Source organism: Podarcis muralis, chromosome 2 (assembly GCF_964188315.1).
Source record: "Podarcis muralis chromosome 2, rPodMur119.hap1.1, whole genome shotgun sequence".
NCBI lineage: Eukaryota > Metazoa > Chordata > Lepidosauria > Squamata > Lacertidae > Podarcis > Podarcis muralis.
In genome coordinates this window covers 85,825,870-85,834,624 of record NC_135656.1, presented here as the reverse complement: position 1 = coordinate 85,834,624, position 8,755 = coordinate 85,825,870, and the positions used below count along the sequence as shown (strand labels likewise).

The 8,755-nt window shown below is 43.4% G+C and overlaps 1 long non-coding RNA gene across 1 annotated transcript; it reads right to left on the bottom strand.

Annotated features, from left to right (window-relative positions):
- Positions 1–339: 339 nt before the first annotated feature.
- Positions 340–7,943, bottom strand: LOC144326721 (uncharacterized). The gene is made up of 3 exons (XR_013391698.1): positions 7,505–7,943; positions 671–755; positions 340–487 (listed from the first exon to the last, which is right to left on the bottom strand). It is a non-coding gene; the product is annotated as an uncharacterized LOC144326721 (long non-coding RNA).
- Positions 7,944–8,755: the final 812 nt, after the last annotated feature.

The following is an 8,755-nucleotide window of genomic DNA, read 5'->3' as shown; positions in this document are numbered from 1 at the left end:
GTTACATGGAGCTAGTTGCTTGCAACAATAGTTGGGGAAGAGGCCACAGAATTTAACCCAGGTATCATCAGGGAGCAGAAGGCTAAGCAATCACAGCAGTATATGGAGGTGCCATGAGATACCAATACAGGCCTTTGTTAAACAGCAATTAGAGTTTGTCAAGTGCTAGCCTGCAGGCTAGGCTTTGCTCACTAGACAGTTCTACATCTGATCTCTAGTGGAGCTACCAGATTTTAAATAATGTGTTCTGCTGCAGTTTCATTCATAAGGAAAATAACATTGTTTTCAAAATCCATGCATGAGAAAAAGACAGAGAAAGAGAGCAATCCCAAGGTTTAATTATATAGCTTTCCAGGACTTTACACTGAGGTGAATGTATGTACAAGTTTTACAGGCATCTCCTCGTACACAGAATGAGAAATTTGGTGCTTCATTTTGACTTCACTGATTCCTGTACTGGGAGTTGCTCCCTTTAGAAAGCTTATTCCTGGAATGCAAAAGCCAGAGAAAATGAAATCACAAAGATAATGTAGCAGACAACACAGATGGAAAATGGGGAGCAAGGCTAGCAGGGACATATCGATGCTGCTCACATATGCTCCCATTGTGTATTCATAAGTTTGTAAGTGGATAAATTGTTCAGTTCATTTATAATCTGAAACCTACTTACCTTTCTTGACCTTCACCTTCCACGTACACAGCAAATTCATGCAGAGAATCCACAGTGTCAAACTGGAGCTTAACCAAAGAACTTGCTGAAAGACAGATGAGTTACTTGAGCCAGGTGGTTCTTTCAGAGGCTGTAAAATAATGGACTAAAAGAGCTGAAGCTTTCATTTTGTCCAGAATGCTGTCTGAAGCTGTCATTCTGTCTGCAAAATAGATAGCTCAGCCACTAGAGCACGAGACTCTGGATTTCAGGGTCATGAATTCGAGCCTCATGCTGGGCAAACGATTCCTCCATTGCAGGGGCTGGACTAGATGCCCCTTGTGTTCTCTTCCAGCTCCACAATTCTATGGTTCTGTCATTAATCAGCAAAGTAATCTTCTTGGGGATGGGCAAGTAAGTTTAACTCAAACTTGAAAATGAAATTAAGGAACATGACTAAGGCCTGTCCACATTTCCACTTGTTCCACGCCCAGAAAGCCCAAGCCCAAGCGTTTTCCTCCTTGTCCTGCTCCTTTCCAAGGGAAAATGCTCTCTTTAACAACAGAGCGGAACAAATGGAAAACTTGAATTGCCTTTTTCTCTGTCTGAGCGCTAAAAAGTCATTCTCCCTGGGGGAAAGCAACAGGACAAGCGGAAGTATGGATAAGCCCTAAGCTGGGCCTATTAATGCCAATAGGTCTACCATGAATAAAACTTAGTTGGCTAATAGCTCAGTCAGTAAAGCAACAGATGCTGAATCTCAAGGTCAAGGGTTTGAGCCCCATGTTTGGTGAAATATTCCTGCATTGAAAGGGGTTGGACTAGATGACACACGTGGTCCCTTCCAACTCTACAGTTCTGTGAAATCTTACTAACCCATGCTTGCTCTAGCTGGCTTTGGAACATCATTGGAGAAACAGGCAATGTATGCATTTTTAAAAAATAATGAAGCAGTGATCTCACACCGTCTAATTTGGGGAAAGCTCTCTGTGCAGGCTTGTTTCATTACTGTTTGCTTTGGCTTCCTTTATGGCTTGATGGTGAAAGCCGGCATTCTGCACCCTGCAGCCCAATAGCTACAGGCTCCAGCTAAACGTGTCGCTGCTGATGCGACGCAAATTCCCATGGAAAGAAGAAGCCACAAAGACTTGAAAGAGAGAGAGACTCCCTAGGACTGAATAATGTAGTGTCAGTTCCTCTAATGAATGCTGATCCTGGGTGCGTGATAGGTAATTAGTGACTTTGATACCTGCAGGGAGCAGTCAAGCAGGTCATGATTTTGCTGTCAGAAACTTCATTGCAACAGACGCATCATTATCCTAGTCACTGCTGTTTATTAATACACACCTTCACAGGGAAATTTTATATCCTTTTCCCCCGCATCCAAGGAGCACAAGCAAGCTCTGCAGGCATGCGTGGCAGCTTTCTGAATACCAGACAGAAGGCAGCGTGCTGTTCTCTCCATGAAAGAGAAGGGAAAGGGGCAAAGGAGAACTCTAGCAGTAGCCACCAGAAAACAATTCTTGAAAGCATCAGATCAGATCTGCCAAGTGCCTAGATCTCCACAGAACCAGGGAAGATGAGTGCTTGTGTATCTGCCCCCCTCCTGCTTTGTTCAACAGTGCAGGCAAGAATGATGGATTGTGTGGCTGAGATGGTTGTCAAGGTCTGCTGATGCTGGGGAGTCTAGATAATTAGCAAGATAGCAGGAAAGCCTTAAGTGGCTATAGGACTTAGCCTGCCTTGAGTGCCAGGAACAGGTGTGGAGACAGGAAATATGTGGCTGTGTTTCCCTCACTAGAAAGCAACCCCAACCACTTGGCACATGTGCTGGATTAGGAATCAGGACTTTTATGTCAAAGGTGGTGGTTGCAATAGCTTGAGATGCGCAACAGTTGTGTATCAGCTCTCTGTGTGGGGTCAGATAAAGTGAATTGAAGAGTTGAATCGCAATGTCAATAAGTCTCCTTGAACTGAACCAGGTCTCCCTCTCCCCCAGCGACAGAGAACTATGCCACAGTTTTCCTGTCCTTTTAGAAAACAAAATAGTTGTATGCTTTCATATTTCTCTGTGTTTCTCTAGGTCAGAGGTAGGGAACCTATTCTGGCTTGTGAAGCAGATCAAATGTCTTCCCACCTCTAGCGGGGCAAATTTAACAGGTGGTTGCCAATGCCCACCTGTCAATCACATGATGTCACTATGATGTCAGGTGAGGCTGTGCTTTGAAGCTCCAATTTCAGGGGCTTCAAGGCACAGCATGGGCCTGTTTGAAAGCACTTTTGCCCACAGCCCACAGGGAAGGTGGAACAGCCCCAACAGTTCCCACAGGTCTTAGATGGTTCTGTGAGGAGCTGATGGTATGTGTGGCCGCTGACCTGGGCTCCCTCTCTTCTGCCTTCCCTCAGGGCGCACATGTCTTAGCAGCCCCCAGGAAAGGTGGGAGTGGAGCTGCCCCAAAGTTTCCTTTTAAGAAAAGCATGTGGAGAGTGAAAAAGAGGAACTCTAAAACTGATCAAAGTGTTCTAAAATGCACCAGTAAAATGCACTGTAAGACTGGAAACCTGATATTTAAGGGGAGGAGATAATATCTGTCTCTTCAAGATTCTAGGGACCCCAGACTTATCCTTTCTTTCCTCTCTGAATCATTCAGCTTTCATTCATTCCTCCTCATTTATGACTGTGCCCCCCAGACAGTACTCAAAACAGTGACTGTTGAACCTAGATTAGTGCAAAATCTAGGTTTGGGTATAATCAGCATATACATGACATCATATTTCCAATTCCCAGATGATTTTTTCTACAGTCGTACTTCGGAAGTCAAACAGAATCTGTTCTGGAAGTCCATTCGACTTCCAAAACATTCAGAAACCAAGGCACAGCTTCTGATCGGCTGCAGTAAGCTCCTGCAGCCAATCGGAAGCCGCAGAACCCACATCGGAAGTTCGGGTTCCAAAGAATGTTCGCAAACTGGAACACTCACTTCCGGGTTTGTGGCATTCGGGAACCAAAACTTTTGACTTGCAAGGCATTCGACTTCTGAGGTACGACTGTAATGGTTTCATATAGATATGAAATAATAACTGAGTTAAGACCAAGTCCTGCCAGAACAACAGAAGATAGCTGAGAACCCATTGGCTGCCATCAATTGTGTGTGTCTACGTGTTTAGACTAAAGAAACCCAGTTTGCTCTGTTTTGCTTTGCTAAATAATGATTGGTGGCAGAGCTTGGAAGACAAAAAAACAAAAAACCCTTTTTTAAAAAAATGAAGAGCTTAGTATATCATCAGTACTTTGGAATCTAATGGGAACTTGCCAGAGAATATTACATAAAGCCTGCATATGACATTCAGAGAACACAAGCATAATCAACAAGGAACTTTTTGTGGGACGTACAGTACCGTGTTCATTTCAGGAAGGCATTTATCAAGGATAATGAATAGGTGTTGTAGCCACCAAATGCTCATTAAGTCATTGAGTAGGATGGCTGAGTCAGTTGAATATTATAACTGAACAGAGAGCCTAATTCAGTACCTAGTAATCAGTCATTTTCCTCCGCTTAATTTCTGTAGGTATAATATGAACTGAATAATTTTACTAAAAGTTGTGAAGGAGGAAAGTGGGGAAGGAAGAGATTTACATGACTCTCTCTCTCTCTCTCTCTCTCTCTCTCTCTCTCTCTCTCTCCCCCATATGTAGATAAAAATGTAAGGCTGTCATTACACAGCCCCCATTGGAGAATTTGTATTGCTGCATCACATCCTGGATTTGCATGAAGTCAGAGTGCAGACCCCATTTAGGATTTGCACTGCCTCATTACACTCCTGGACTTGCAGGGCAGGGTAAAGTAAGGGGTGTGTGTGATGGTTTAATAAAGCAGGAATTGAGAGAGCTAAAAGAAAAATGGCAGTTTTAAACAACAGCAGAGGTTTGAGTAAAGTTACAATGGGCTCTGCATCCTTCATCTCTCTCACATGAGGCAACTGAGGAATAGAAGAAAGAGACCTCTGAGTACAGTAAGAAGGGGGAAACACTGAAAGTTGGGAAGTGGCTGTTTTAAACAATGGCAGAAGTTGAGTAAAGTGGAGGTAGAGAACCATTGAGAGGAAAATGATGGTTTTGAACAGCAACAGATATTTGAGTAAAATAGGGATGGAGGAACACTGAGGGGTTGTTTAAAAACAAAACGAAACTCCAGTTTTAGTGAGGAGAAATAGGTGAGATGTGTACTACACAGAGAAACCAGAGGCCTTTCTCCTGGGCATGGTCGGCCAATTGGTGTCAAAAAGAGATAGGACGTTTTTTATGTATGCTACTACAGCAGCAAGGGTTCTTATAGCAAAGTATTGGAAGACACAAGAACTACCCACGTTGGAAGAATGGCAGACGAAGGTGATTGACTACATGGGACTGGCCGAGATGACAGGCAGAATCCGCGACCAGGGAAAAGAGACGGTGGAGAATGATTGGAAGAATTTTAAAATGTATCTTAAGAATTGTTGCAAAATTAATGAATGCTAAAATGTCAAGGGTATAGGAAAAAGAGGATTATAGTTGTAAATGACTTTTATGTAAGAGAGAAGGAGGTAAATAATGAGTAATCAGTTAAATTAAATGAGGACTTGCTGAAGAAATGCTGAAACAGGGATGCAGAAAGGGGAGGTATGGGGAAGTCGGTGAAATAAGATTTATGAAAAGAAGGTTTTGAAATTATACGTGTTTATGTGTTTGTTTGTTTGTGTATTGTGTATTGTATTGTCTTTATTATGTGTTGGAAAATTAATAAAAATATTTTTTTTTAAAAAAAGAGATGTGTACTACACAGAAGCTACTACCAAAGACTAACACAACAGAGACTTTCTGAACTCCCTTCTTGCTGTACTCAAACCCTGTGTTAAACTGCCACTTCCTCCCTCCAGGTCACCCTCTGCTTGGTCTACTCAAGCTTCTGCAAATGCTTAAACTCACCATTTTTTCCTCCCTAGCATTGCTCCATCCCTGCTTTATTCAGATACCTGCCTTTGTTTCAAATGGCCGCTTTCCCCCTTCTCAGTATCTCTCCATCCCTGTTATACTCAAAGCTCTACTGTTGTTTCAAACCACCACTTTCCCACCCTCAGTGTCCATCCTTTATGGCTGCCATGCCACGGCCACTGCTGTTGTGCAACCTGCCTTCAGTTTTGCTCTGCCACCCCACCCTAAATTCATGCAAATCCAGGCTTGGGAAGCAGCACTACAAATCCTCCAGTGGGGACTACGTGATGACATCCTTACATTTTTATTATATATACTAGGGGCTGCACATCTGTTCACTCTGCTCACTAATTGCTTACCATTACCCCACATAACCCCACCAGTGTTTCCCTTTCCCACTCCATGCAACTATTTAGTTCACCTTTCACCAGATGCAGGGGGTTACCATGGGGGTGGTTTGTGGGGGGGGGGGGGGAGAGCAGATTGCACAAAGGGAGGGTGAAGGTAAAAACAGGTGCAAAGCAATGCTGCATTACAGATGAGAAAAGTGACTCAGAAATGGGGTTCAGAAAGTGAAAAGTGAGTTTGGTAGTTTCTAGGGGATTGATCCCCCACTCTCTCTGTGATATTAATTTATTCCATGGCTCATACATCCCCATTTCATAAAATAGCTTCCTCCAATGCTAGTGGTTTGTTTGCTATTCATAAAGGATTGAGTGTGTACATGAAAGGCCAGATTTCATTATGCTGTTCCAGAATGGTGAAATAAACCAGAGGCAACTCATAGGGAAGACTTCGACATCTTCAATACCATCCCTTTTTATAATCTAATCTTCCTGTTTGTTTATGGCACCCTTGCCATGGCTGGAGAGAAAAGCCTTGCTCAGAAACACATTAGAAGACTTTAGCCTCATGGGGGAAAGAACATATTGGGCAGGATTCACCTAATGAACCCTATCAGTGGAAGCCCTGTGCAAAGACTTCCATTTGTGCAGTGGGGCTTCCCCCTCTCCCCTCTCTGTGCCATCTCGGACCCCTTGAAATTGGCTTGGAGTGTGGGAGAGAAGCTCCAGGCCAGTGCATGCAGGAAGGAGAAAGGAAACCTGAAACGCTTGTGTAGACGGAACAGGCATCATAGCACAATGGGTGGGCTGAAATCCACTCATTATTGTTATCCTATTGATGAGCTAACAGAGAGCCAGTGACCTTCCCAAATGAGGATTGGGAACTGACCTTGAATCTTCTGGAAAATTCTTATCAGGTGCCTATAGACCCCCAACTCAAACAGCTGATAAAAAGATTGCCCGAGCTTTATATTCATACCCCCCCAACTGTCCTCTTTTAAGTGGGACATCCAGAATCACAAAAACCATTCCTGATTTCCATTTTCATTCCAGAATGTACTGTTTGTTGGTCCAATGCTCTGGTGAAAGAGCGCTGGACCAAAAGATGCTCACTCTGGAGCAAGTCGGCAGGGTTGCACCAGACCTCTGGTGCACCCTGCTGATGAGTACCTGAGTGCCGGACCAGAATATGCGGCCCTTCCTGATGTCCAATCTTGTATACAGGTTGCTATTTCAGCTGATATGGATGCATTGAACCAATCGTGTGAATGCCCAAACTGCTGTTTGCTACGGCCACTAGCAAGTCTTTTCCCAAACATTTTTTTCAGGGTACACAGGATAGAAGGTCCATATGTAATTCAATACACTCAGGTTGTCAGAACAGCCAACTCATTGACCTCAGCACTTAAAAATTATAGTGTGACTCACCCCTAAGCCTCTAGGTTATGGCCCACTACTGGTTGAACACACTAATCAGATCTAACCAGCCAAAGCCTAATTCAAATCTGTTTATGAATCATGTTTTGTGGTTGTACTCACCTCTGTAGTGGGCATCTGTGTGAACAGGACAAGAAAAACAGCCTGGAGATGTAACAGACTTCATTTCAGCTCAGTCTGCAGCCCAGTTAAGGCAAAGTGCTTGGTTCGAAATTGATCGACGATGCAATCCTGTGCTCATTTGCTTGGAAGTAAATCTCACAGAATTTAGCAAGACTTGTGAACAAACATATTCAGGATCAGGCTGCCCATCACATCAATCAGTTCTGCTCTGTTGTATTCTGCGCCATCGGGCGTGGGAACTATGTAACTGGTTCATGGATCTGGCTTGATATGGTGTGGGGTGGTGTGGGGCAGGGGCAGGGGCAGCGTAACTTCTTGTGAGCGGCCTAGAGAGAATAGGGCAGCCAAATTAAAACCCTGGTGTAAGGGATCTTGTGAATGTGCATTGCCTGCTCTGTTGAATCCAGTGGTGCTGTTACCATCTGAAAGAAAAGACATATGTTATGTTCTATGAGGAGGTGAACGCCTTAAGTAAGTGACAATCCTTTAAAGAAAACAGGGGCTGACACCTCAAGGTGAAGGAAACTTGTTTTGTTTACGCTCAATGTGTTCAGGCTAAATAGCACAGTGACATCTCTATAGTGATAAATCCAGCACTCCATACTAGCAATGGGCTAATTTAAAAAATGAAGCTGCATCTATTCCCATGTCAACTAGCCTAACCACTTCTAAACTCTCATTGCCATTGGCTTTCTTTGGATATTTGATTGCTCTCTCTCTCTCTCTCTCTCTCTCTCTCTCTCTCCCCCACCCCCCCCACCCCAAGACCAGAACCCCTCCTCCCCCAAAGTGCTTCCAATAATTACAGTCATCTCATTTGGAATTAACAAACCAACCATTGTATCCTGATTCATGATCAATGGGATGTTAAAGGAGTTCTTATTGAGTTTAATAAGTATATAAGTTGCTAGTTAATGAAGTGAAAATTATGTCACCAATAACTGTGTAATTACGTTCTTATTAATGCATTCAAATGCCTTGCAGTTTAAATGGTGTATAACAAGCTCGTTATAGCAAGATAATTAGATAGCCATTAATTGTTTAAAATGCTGATTGACGTGTGGTATGGTAATAGATATCTAGCTTCCCATCGCTGTCTTCCTATGGGGCTAATTTAATGTTTTTGTGCCCTTCTAATTAGGAATATAGATTAGGACAGAACTGTAGAAAGTGTGAGGCCAGGGCTAACTAAGGAAGGGGGTCACACCAATTGTCATGGGGAGCGCCCAC